Source organism: Uloborus diversus, chromosome 1, assembly GCF_026930045.1.
Source record: "Uloborus diversus isolate 005 chromosome 1, Udiv.v.3.1, whole genome shotgun sequence".
NCBI classification, from domain to species: Eukaryota; Metazoa; Arthropoda; class Arachnida; order Araneae; family Uloboridae; genus Uloborus; species Uloborus diversus.
In genome coordinates this window covers 154,208,335-154,221,005 of record NC_072731.1, presented here as the reverse complement: position 1 = coordinate 154,221,005, position 12,671 = coordinate 154,208,335, and the positions used below count along the sequence as shown (strand labels likewise).

The window sequence follows — 12,671 nt, the reverse complement described above, 5'->3', positions numbered from 1 at the left end:
CATTACGAAGGATGCAGTGAACGAACAGTAAGTGTTTGTCATATTATTGGTGACCAATTTGTTCCTATTATGTTAAGGCTATGATATAATTGAATTTTGTCAATGTGTAAGGTTTCATGTAATTCCAATACATTTATGTTAATTAAACTTTTCCTTGTAATCTACGAAAGTGTAATGTTTCACTATGCCACGTGGTTTTTATTCTTTAGGAAAAATAGTGATATATTTGAGTAGCATGTGTTACGATAATTAAGAATAAATTTGGATTTTAGCTCAATTTGGATTTTTATTGTACGATGCAATTAGATTGCGGATCGCCACCACGTGACGCCATTTGGCTCTGTCTGGTAAATTGGCTTGTTTATGAGTTAGGAAATATTTTTGAACTGGGTTATCGGACTGGAAAACACGAAAGCTATACGATCATAAAAAATTAATTAAGGAGTTAAGTGTTATTTTGCCTGTTTTTTTGGGTTGATAACAGAAGCAAACAGTCCGTACATTTGAACATCATTGAATAAAAGCAAAGAAAAAATCCCATCCCTTATTTTGTCAAACAGAGGGGAGCATTAAATTTTCACTTATCATACTAGATGCTACTATGCCTCTGGGAATGGCTGGGGGGGGGGAGGGTTATGATTTCAATTAAGTTTGGATATGTCAGGTGGGGCGTAATCTCTAAGTTTGGCCTAGGGCGTAAATAGATGTTAATCCGGCCATGACCATGCTGATTAAGTAGTGATTCTCTACTGGCTTTCAACTTCCCATTTTTGCGGTTGCCAGCAATGTATTTTTAAAAAAATTCTGTTATTTCACTCGATCTACGAAAAATTCTCCTCTGTCCTCAAAGTGGGCACGTTTCCAAAGAAAAGTACAAAGAGTCAAATCTTTTAGGAAAATACTGAGATAAAGAAGCCTACAACAACCCTCATCCCCCACTACCCTGTTATCTCACCCCAATTCAATATTCTTAAACTTTCCAGGAAAAGGGGAAGAGAAACTACAAGCAGATGTCTCCGAAACTGTATCTGTTGCAAAAATTGCCAGGAAAATATATCAATTTGAAGTTGCTTCTGCGCAAAAATTTCAAACATATCAAGAATTTCGAGTTAACTATGGGAAATACATAAAGAATTTTTAGGTTTTTCTTTCAAGATAAGGAGGTTCAAGACATCAAAGTTTGACTTTATGTATTCTGTGTTGAAACATATGATGAATTTAATTTTTTCCCAGTCAATGTTAAACATTTCTCTCTCTTTATATATATCAATTTGAACCATTTCAAATTTTACAGGAAATTTTTTCTAATAAAGTAGCAATTTGCATATGTCATACCATGGTGATTTTCTATTTTATAAAAAAAAAGGAATTTAGAGTTTAATAATACTAAGACAGGGGTCGATCCAGGTTTTATTTTTTGGGTCCCCATTTTGTGAAAAGGCAAAATATTTTTGTGAAATTTCTTTATTTTTGTGAAAAAGCAAAATATTTTTGTGAATTTTCTTTATTTTTGTGAAAAAGCAAAATATTTTTGTGAATTTTCTTTATTTTTGTAAAAAAGACCTTCTCGGGATTTTTTTCTTGGAAAAGATATTAAAGGCATTTTTAGCTGTCGTATCGTTAAGAGAAAAGCCCTAGACAGGTTTCAGGCGTGATTGCAAGTTCTTGAAGAATACCTGAAAGCTGTCAAGAGAAAAGGCGCTGGGCGGAGGGGGGAAGTAAGACCCTTAACACTAGAAAGACGGAGGGGCCTGTGTGGCCCCTCGCGGTTGTTTGTTGTTTATTAACTCGGATAATATCTAACGGAACTTGATGGAATTTCCTGACTTTTCATTATATGACACTATTTGAATGCTTGTTTAATCATTTAATCATTCGGCTCATAGTACTGTTAATATTGATCCTTATACCAAGAAAGACGGGAGGGGCCCACAGTGGCCCCTAAGCATTTTGACAAATAATTTTTTTTTTCCTTTCTCCCAATTGTTGTAGCATAAAAAAAAAAGCCATTCACTCTAGTTTAACCTGTAACTTCCTCTTTATGCAGCCGGTTGGAAATCCAAATGCTATAAACAGTACTGACTGCTTACCATCCTAACGGTGGTCATTGCTCTTAGAAAGGAAAACTAATTCAACCTTTTGCCCAGTATAGAGAGAAAAACTAAAAATAATGAAGTACTAAGTTTTTATTTAGTCATGAAAGAAGGTGTATCAGGCATGTGGACTCTCTCAGGAAGAATTTTTAAAAGAATTCACTCCGAAAATGGGTTAGGGGCCACACTGGCCCCTTCAGTCTTTCTAGGTATACAGAAAATGTCAGTCGTTCTAGTGTTATTTTATTCGTAATTTGACACATACATTACATTTATTGTTTTTTACAAATATACATATGCAAGGCACACTTTCTTAAGGTGAAAGTCTCACAACAGATTTCCTGTTTGCCCCTCTCAAATACTTTTGGAGCAATGAAAATTGCACATGCTGCTGAACGTAATGATAACTCCTAATAAATGCAATATGAATAGACTCAAAGATATCACATATTTCTTAACACAGAAGTGAAATACTCATTAAAGATGCCATGTATGTGTTTGAAAAACTTAAAAGTAATTAAAACCCAAAATAATACTGCACCAGCATTCAGCGTTTAATTTTTTGACATTTGCCGTTCTTACAGAGTTGGTATTTCGTTTTAAACTTTGCAATTTAATGATGTTAATAAATATATTTAAAAAAATTATTTGTTTGCCTCTTAACAAGGTACAGTAAACATCAAAAATGCGAAAAATTTGTTTGCCATGGCGGATGTAAGGAAATCGAGATCTTCAAAACAAATAAAAATATAAAAACAGCATATAAAAGAATTTTATTTTAAGTAACGTTATTTTAGAATTGGATTTTGAAACTCAACACAAATTAATATTAAATATATATTGCGTAATCAAAGTAAAATTTAGGATTTTCCTGAAAACAAGCCACCAATCACAAGCGTCCCTCTCCCCCCCCCCTATTACGCTCTCAAGCAAAAACACCTCACACAGCTGGCAAAAAGATAAGAAGGGGGGAAGGTGGAAGAGGGGTAGGCTTCCGCGTAGATGCGTACACATTTGCAGTTAAAACATATTGTAAAAAGGCTACCTTTTTATAAATTTTTGTGAAGGGGCTGCTTTTACGACGCGGAATTTTATGATCGGGGCAGCTTTTGCGATGAGGAATTTTGTGAATGGGGCCCCTTTTGCGACGCGGAATTTTGTGAATGGGGCCGCTTTTGCCATCGCAGAATTTTGTGAAGGGGCCGTAAAGCGACCCCAATTTTGGCACTGGATCGACCCCTGTAAGATATTAAGCTTTGAATCCCCAATAAAAAGGGAATATATATATATGTAAGAGAAAATAAATCAAGTTGCTTTTATTTCATTCTAGATAGGAAAATATCTGGTGTTATTTGTAAGTAAAATGCATTGGTGGACATCAACTGCTTTCAAACTTTTTTGTATTTATTTATTCAATGATTTCAAATGTTTGTTTTGTTATCTGTTCACTCTTAAACTTGCTTATAGTTTTCTTTGAAGTATTCAGATTCAAATGCATGCAACTCTTATACAACAGTTATGTTTCTAATGTTTGTTGTAATTATTTATTTATTTATTTATTTTATTTATTTATTTATTTTATTTATTTATTTATTTTTATTTATTTATTTTTTTTTATTATTATTTATTTTAATCTTTATTAAGTGTAATCTTTATTAAATCAACACAAATGTGATATGTTTCATAACAATATTTTATTTATTTTCTTGCATAGGAAACACTATTTTCTGGTATTTGGTGTGTATTCTTCTTCATATCTGCTTGTGTTGCTGCTGCACATGGCAAGACTGACCCTGGCTGGGGGGCTGCTGCTGTAATGAAAATTTTTTATGTTATGTTTTTTTTTTTTTTTTTTTTTTTTCCATTAATACAACCATTTGAAGTGTTAAAACTTTCAGAACCAAAACTAGAGATTCAGAATGATGAACTAAATACAATCAAAGAAATATTTGAGTTTTTTCAACCCCAACTAGTAAAGATGTAATGATTACAGAAAAAGTATTTGAAGGAAAAATATATCTAATTTTTAAAAAATGCTTTGAGGTGCACACCTCCATGCTTCAAAGTAATTTTGGGCTAAATTACATGAAAATCGACTGAACTGTCTCGGTCTTAAGCGCGTCACAGACATAAATACAGACATACAGTCAAACTTGGCTTTATTACTAATTGAGAAAACTGTTTAGAACAAACTTGATTCATATAAGCTGCTGTCATTGTACTTTGAAGATGAAACTTACAGAACTAGGCCTGCTTCTCTTTATAACTGAGCTTTTCAATGAAATCTGCACATGGTAATTAAAGTACAAATCTGTAATAGATGCTTGAAAAAAAAAATTTTGACTGTTGAAAATTGCTTGAATTTTTTCCTCCCTGAAACTTATGAACCCTACTTCCGTAGTTTAGCATATTGTCTTCATGTTTCAATCTTTTTCATGTTACAATTTTTAAGCGATTAAATGAAGAAAAATTTGTTTAATGTATGTAGTGAAGGAATGGATAACATAAGCCTCTTCCCCTGGCATGCATGTAACAAGCCCCCTTTGCCACAAAATTTGGGGGCACCCGATTTGGTTGGCTTTATGTAGTAATAAACTGTTTTGTGTATTTTTAAAGTGTATAAAATTATTCACTCGGGCGCTTCCCCCCCCCCCTCTTCACATACATCCACAGCACACATGGTAAACATTATTTCACTTCTTTAAAACCTGTTCACTTTTATTTTTCAAATTGAGTGTGTACCTTGTAGGATTTTTAAATTCAAGATATTTATGGGGTTACCTTTGGATATCATTTCTTCTAACATCATCGGATATTGTATTTAATTAATAGTATTAGGAAAAGCTATTTGTCTTCTTACTAGTCATTTTACCTTAAAGCAACACTTCACTGTAATGGGTCTGTAATGGTCCAATTTTCAGAGGATTGCCTCTTTCATGACTAAACTGTTACTCACATCCTGTGTGATTGCTTGGTTGAGACATTATAAAGTGTTGCTATTTTGCATGATTTTTATGCTGCATGTCATAGGAAATAGTTTTTAAAAAAAATATGTATCCTAAAATTTACCCCTTTTTTTTTAATTTCCTTTTAGTTCTTTGGATTTGTAGCAATGGTTATATTTGGGGTAGAAGCATTTTTTAAGTTTCGGAAATGGAGAGCTGGTGATATTGCCCAAGGGGAAAGGACTACATCAAGTTCAAATGCAAATGAAAACATGTCAACTCCAACTGGACCTAGCTATCCCACATATTAAAATAGTAAGTATTTTGTTCCTTTCCTTGTATGCTTTAAACTGGGTTAATGCAGAGGAAAAGGTTTTAAAATGTTTGTAGGTATTGCATTTCATCCATTTAATATTTTTTACTACTGTACATATTTATGTTGTGATTATTATTTTTATTATTATTATTTTGTTTTTTCATTTATCTACTTATGTAAAACTAATACTTTACTATTGTTGTTTCCTGAAATTTGTTATGCCTTTCAAATATATACAATCCAAGATTCATGCTGTGTGCTCATTTTGTTAATTAGAATTATTCACTTCTTAAGTTTTGTAAGGAGCCGTCAAGAGTATTTTTGTCATATAGTTTTTATGATGAACTATCAGGGTGGCTAATCAATTTGGGAAACAGGGAAAAGTTTCAAGATTTCACATAGGAAGAAATGTCAGGGTCAAGACTTCTGGTAAAAACTTTTACTGGATGTCCAAAAGCTCACTATTTTCCATTGAAAAAAAGAGTTCCCTGAAACCCCAAAACATCTCAAAGTATTATATGCTAATTTTAGGTGATAAAATTATGTTTGTTTCCTTTTTATGTCTCTGCACAAAGTATTTATTTATCTTAAAAGTCAGGATAGGCTTAGAACTAGTTGATAGATCAGATGATTTTTTTTTATATTTTAAATTGGAACCAAAAAGAAATATTGTATCCTAAAAATACAAACTAAATCTTAAAGCTATAAAAAACTTTCTATAGTGGGGGGAAAAAAATGTGTCAAAATATTTCCTGTTTTACTAGGTTTTTCCTAGTTTTACAACATGATTTGCCAAAAATTAGTTCTGTTGATCTTAAATGACATGACACTAATGTATTGTAATGTTCAAGCTCCTGTTTTTGTGAAATGTGCTTGCACTCTTTATGTTAATGCAGTTCCTTATTGACAAGTAATTTTTTCTTTAAAATAGTGACAGTTTTCAAAACATCCTTTAATTTATAAAACTTTAGATTTTTTTCAAATGTAATCATAAGTTTGTTTTATAGTCTATCAGTAATTAAAATAAGTACTATATCAGGGTTGCCATGTCACAGAGGAACCTGAAAAAACAGAAGATGCAGGAAATTGCAAACTACCCCCCCTCCCCCAAGAAAAAAAAAACGAAAATCCTGAGAATTTTCTCAAAAACCTGAAAGTTGCAGGAAATGTCACTTTTTCTTAAGTGAAAGTTGCAATGCCCAGATATGTATACTACCAAAAAATAAAAAATAAAATTTTAAAAATATATATAGCGATTGAATTAAAAATTGCAATTTTGCTTAAATGTTTTTTTTATGTTTTTATTTTTTGAGTGAATATTAAAATATCTATCATGTAAGCAAAAATAATTGAATGTTTTGTTTGACAAGCATCTTGAATTTTATGCCAATTTAGTTTAGAGAGCATGAGGTTGTGGGGCAGATACCTGCTACCATTTAGAGGGAGGGTTATGCTGAAAAATAACCCTCCTTCCTCCCCCTACCTATTAATAAACCTTTGGTTTTGGGTAAAAAAGATTTTAGAAACTGCTTGGGTGTCAATAAAAAGCAACAGACCTAGAATAAGGAACCTAATTAGGCAAAAAGGTTACAAGTAAATTTTCATAAGCTATGAAAGAAGTAATATTTCAAACAGTAACATACATAGACTTCGACGCTCCCCTCCCCCCTCCCCCTACGTTTTTTTAAATATAATTTTAACATAATGTTATTTTTCCAGAACGTGCACACTCATTTCTCTTGCGCCCCCCCCCCCCTTGCTCTGGGGTTGCGGGGCTGCTTTGTACATCACTGGTTTTAAATATTTACTTTTAAAAACAATGTCATAATCCCTGGATTTTGCTTCCAGTTTTTAATTGTTGCCAAAAATAATAAAAAAATAGTAATTATAAAGTTATACTTCCACTTTTTAATGTTTGCCAAAAAACAAAATGAAATAAATTAATAATAAATTTTACAATTAATTTCAAGACTGGACTTAAGCAAGCATATATTTGAGCGTTTTTAAAAGTATAATAGTAAATGTAAGCTATTCTCTTTGTGTGCATTAGATCTATACTAAAACCGGTCAATGGCGTTTCCCCCCCCCCCCCCCCAAGAAGTAACTAGCAAATTTGTTTTAAATTTCAAAGTCACGCCTCAAGTAAATTTCAAAATGTAAAAACATTTTTTAAATTCTTAAGTCTATTTCTATAGGCTTGGTTTGAGCTAAAAAGTATGAGATTAAATAACTACATGATTTCTTGATTGAAGCATTCAAAAATTGAATTTGATCTTAATTTCTATGTTAATTCTAAAGCAGCCAATAGAATTAAAATTGAAAATTTGAGGAAAAAAAATAGTCATTATACAGCTCTGTGTGAATAGATTTTACTATACAGCCTATATTTCTTCTTTCAATTTTTAATTTAAAGTTAACTTTAATTTGTATGTCCCCGTTAAATGTTTATTTACTCTCTAAGGAAATATGTTTATTCATAAAACTTAACCTATTGAAGATTACAGGACACCAAGAATAGAATTCTTATAAGGCTGCAAAGATCTAAATTAAGATATGTTTCTGAAAAAGCTGATTTTGAAGGACTTGCTCCAAAATGAAAATGTGATCCAGAGACTTAATTATTTTTAGATTCTGATCTGATTTACTACTTGCTGTTTCGAAATAAGTTCTTTTTATTTTAACTTTGTCACTACTAAAACATATAATTCAATGTGCAAATGTACACATAAAAGATCTTGTTTTTTTGATTTTGTGAAACTAATTGCTTTTGTGCGTGTGTTTTACTATTTAGTTAAAAATTTAACTCGTGTGTTAATATCCAAGCATTTTAGCCTTTTTTTTTTCCTTTGCAGATACTTATGAAGCATCTCTCACCTTCTATTTTTATAATAAGAGTAGCACAATCATATTTTGAGGACCTCATCTTTTGTTTTCATCATTTTATTAACTGTTAAATTGTTTTTTCATTCCTTTAATTTATAGGATGTTGCAGTTGAAGGAGTTAATAATGATAGTGTATCTGTGTTGTTTTTTCACTGCGCATTTATTTTCATTTTGATGTATATTTTTGTGTTGGAAAAAAAATTCTTATAAGGAAGTACAAATATAAAAGAAGTTTGAAGTAGTTTTAAAACTTTTATTTGTTGCTGTAAATGGTATACTTTAATAAACAGTTGGTATTTAATTTTATTTTTGATATGTGTTCAGACATAAAATATTAGCAAGCTGGTTTTGTGGTTTTAACCGTGGTACATGGGTTTGGTTGGGGTGAAATATGTAATATTTTCTGAAGTTGTATTGTGTAATAGCCACCCAAGGATCGTTTGACAGAAACTCCTAAAAAGTGTGGAGAAAAGACATATTGAATTTATGATGAAACATTGAGTGCTTGAAAAAAAAGGAAAACATATTTTAAATAGACATTACTGAATAGGATAGCTTATTGAAAATGTCCAAAAATTGTAAGCTTTTTTGTTTTTTAAGTTTGTATTTTTACCTCATTAGTTAAATGAAAACTTAATCAAGCTAAAATATTTGTAAATAAATACTAAAGAGTATAAAAAGTTGATTTTGGTTGATATAATATATATTTTTAAGGCTTTTAAAAACTAATACTAATAAAACAACACTAATGATGCCTATAATTTTAGAAAACTAAAATGTAATTTTTTTTAAAGCTAAGCAATTTATCATTTTAAAAGAAGTTCACATGTACTATGCAATTGTTTGAATTTTTTAGTGGCTAAGTCTCCAGTAAATATTTTTAGTTCTGCATTTTTATCATGGATTTGTCATTGTGCTATTTTCTTACACATTTAAAATGAAATTGGAAATTCATATCTGCATTTAATCAGTATGTTTTGACAATAAACTGCTCTGTTGGAGTTGGAATCACAGTATTATGTAGTGCATAAAATGTCGAAATATCACTGCTCATATTTCATCACATTCAGGCCTTAAGGCCTAATCTTGTGCCTTCACTTTTAAAGTAAAATAGCTTCAGTGATTTGAAAAAGGGTTTATATAGCATTCATATTTCAATTTCATAAAAATTTGTCACAAGAATTTTACCATTTGTAAGCATAAGAAAGAAAGAAAAATTTTATGAAGCAATTTTGTGTTAATGTGTGTTACAATTTATATAAAGTAACATTTATCATGCCATTAAAAGTGTCCTAACTTTTCTGCTTGTATTTTGGTATTGACATATATGCTATATAATGGAAAAAAACATTGACTGCTGTAAAGATGTATTTTATAGTATCTGAAGTGGAAAATGAGACATATCACTCTTATATTTAAAGTGCAATTAAAGGGTTTACTGCAAAAAAAAAACCCTAGCTCGTTTTTTTTTTTTGGGGGGGGGGCAATTGATACAAAAAAAGATTCCTATGTTCTCAATGTAGTTAGTTATGCAACGGAGTGAATCAAAGAAGAAACAAAAAGAAAAGTTTTGAGTCATTTAGATATTTTGTATACTTATTATGGGTTTCTTGAAATTTTGAGCACCCTTCTTTTGCAGTAAAGTCTTCATTGCTGTAGTTTCTTTGTGGAGAACTTTTTAATATACAAAACAGCATTTTAAAGGAAAATATATGGTGTACAAAATTGATTGTTAAGATTTTTGAAAGCATTTATATTCATTCCATTTACCTAATGAAAGAAAAAACTTCATCCTCCCCAGTTTACTTATCCATGACTTTTACGCAATAAAAATTTTAAGAAATGTTTCTGCCTTTCTCTTTTTTAAATAAGTCTGCTTTTTTTAATTTTTATATCACAAGATTCCACCATGATATTCATGTTCATCAGGTCTGCCTATTAGCTGGACTAGACCAAGCGCAGGAATTTTGGGACAAGTCACAAAGGAGTTTTTGCTCATTCTTCATAATATTTATCACAAGGGCATTTCAATGTCAAAGTCTAGTCGTTTATTTTTCACTAACACGCACATATAATAAATATAGGGGGGGGGGTAATATTAGAATATGATCGCACAAACCAGGAGAATCGCATTATGTATATACGGTAAACGAGAATTAGCGACACGAACGAATTTTAATATCTGCTAAAAGATAAGATTCTCCTTGGATAATTTTCAAAATTTAAGTCATAAAAACGTATAACTGTCTTGAGGTGGCTTAATGGGAAGGAATCCTGTTCAGGAACTCCTTCCGGCAGTTTTTAAAAATTAATGTCCCCAAACCGAAATTTTTGACGATCTTCAATGACATTTGATGAGATGGGGGTGAGTTTGAGTTCCAAAGATTCCTAAGCTGTGTGTTTCAAAATTAATTTCCTAAAAAATGCTATTGTAAGGCAACTTTGATGACATTTAGGGAATCTATGAGGTTCAAGGACTAAGTTTCCTCTCAGTTAATCAATTTTCAAACGTTTTGCAGAAACATTGAAAGCAACTCACTGATGTTGCAGTATAACATCAATTCTAATTTATCTCTCTTAAAAACACTGAATTTTCTAAAACATCGAAATTGACTTAAATCTGAAAACTTCCTTGGCTCTCATTGCTTCTCCGTTTGTAACTCAAAAATCAAGTGGTGGTTAAAATTTCAAAAAAAAGAAAAATTATCTGCCTCTGTGATCTTAATCTAAAAAGGGTGCATTTATGAGTTTAAAGAAAATTAAAATTTTCAAACAAAACAAAACAAAAAAACAAATGTACCTTCTATCAATTCAACGGCTGAAAAAAACGTAAAGTTCCACACTGCACTTGAAATTTAGATTCGAATTTTCCTAAGAAGAAAATCTATGATTATAAAAAGTTCTATGTTGTGGTATACTAAACTATAGGAAACATTACGTAGCAGGGCTCTCTTTCATCTGGTGTCTTGTGTCTCGCGGAAACAAACTGTGCTCAGTACTTTGATACGCTAAACCATAAATGGAAAGATTTTTTTCGGAAGGAACTAACTAAAGCGGCTTATTTAAGCTATGCATAATAAATCAGCCTAGACAGGGTGATAGAAATTGTAATAAAATGTCTAGCAAACACAAATACCACATCTTATCTTACAACTTGATCACCTGTGAGGTCAATTGATTGATAAATCCCGTTGTGTTGAGTGTCGGCAAGGGTTTTTAGCAAGATAAAAATTAAAAGTAAAGGTCTAAATATTATACAAAAGGTATCATTCGACCTTTATATCTAATTATCTATATGGGGATGATTATCTCCCATAGCTGGTTGTGTTTCTTCTTTCTTCTTCTTTTTTTTTTGCAAACGCTGCTTTTAGCATACTGCGGGGAACAAGGAGATAGCTTTTTTTTGCACTATTAAATTAAATGAATAATGCGCAGTTCTTTGAATGATCTTTGTTTAAATTAGAAAAGAGGGGGGGGGGGTAAAATAAATGGAGATGGATTAAAAAAAATAGAAATACATTGTATAGGTAAATAGCGGCAATTTTGGCATAAAAAAATGAATGACACTAAACACAACTGGAAATATGTATAGAAAATAAGATAAAGATAGATATAGGTTAAGTAAAACCTCTGCCAAATTTATTTAAACTACCACCGTAGGAGGCGAACTTGACATAAAACGGGGGGAGTATAGATTTTTTTATATTAAACGGACTTATTTTAAATTTTTAACACGGGCATGACCGTGTGGGTACCATGGGTGCAAGACCTTCCGTCTCAGGACGGATTTCCGTCTTGGACAAAATGTCCGAGACGGAGATCGGGACGGAAAGAAATTCGATGACTTTCTTTCAGTTTTTACTTAAAAAAGAAAATTTGGGTGTTTGAAAAACATGCTTTAATATTACTGAACCGTTTCATAACCACGAATTTGCATCGACATTCTCGCGATTTTCCGCCATGGGCTTGTTTTGTTTGCAACATGCTTTTGGAGGAGTGGCTTTTAGACTCGCGCCGTTTGACTTTTTTTAGGTATAGCTCTGTTATTTCCAACTCACTGCATTGCAGATCGCGGAGTTGCTCGCTATTCTCCCTGAATTTTCGAAAAAATAGTCTCTAATTAAAAATTTAGCCTTTTTTCTTGCTATTTTCAATCATCCTTTCGGGTTTTTTTTTTTTTTTTTTTTTTTTGCAAATTTTGCACGCATAAATGAAAATTATGTGCTGTCTTAAAATGTCTTAGAGTTGAATCTGAATCACCGATTGAAAGTGATTGCGGGCGAGATTAAATGTTTACGCCACAGCAAAGGGCGTCCACATGCTAGAAAATTTCTCCATGCTGAAGTATTGAAATGCTATTTTGGCTATTTTTGAGTGAGTTAAGAGTTAGTAGGGAATCAAGGGTCTGTCTCAAAACATTTTCGAAATCGAAGT

At 31.6% G+C, this 12,671-nt stretch overlaps 1 protein-coding gene across 1 annotated transcript in view; it reads left to right on the top strand.

Annotated features, from left to right (window-relative positions):
- The window catches only part of LOC129216414 (CKLF-like MARVEL transmembrane domain-containing protein 8), a 77,165-nt gene that overhangs the window by 627 nt on the left and 63,867 nt on the right, over nucleotides 1-12,671 (top strand). The gene's annotated exons all lie outside the window — the stretch shown is intronic.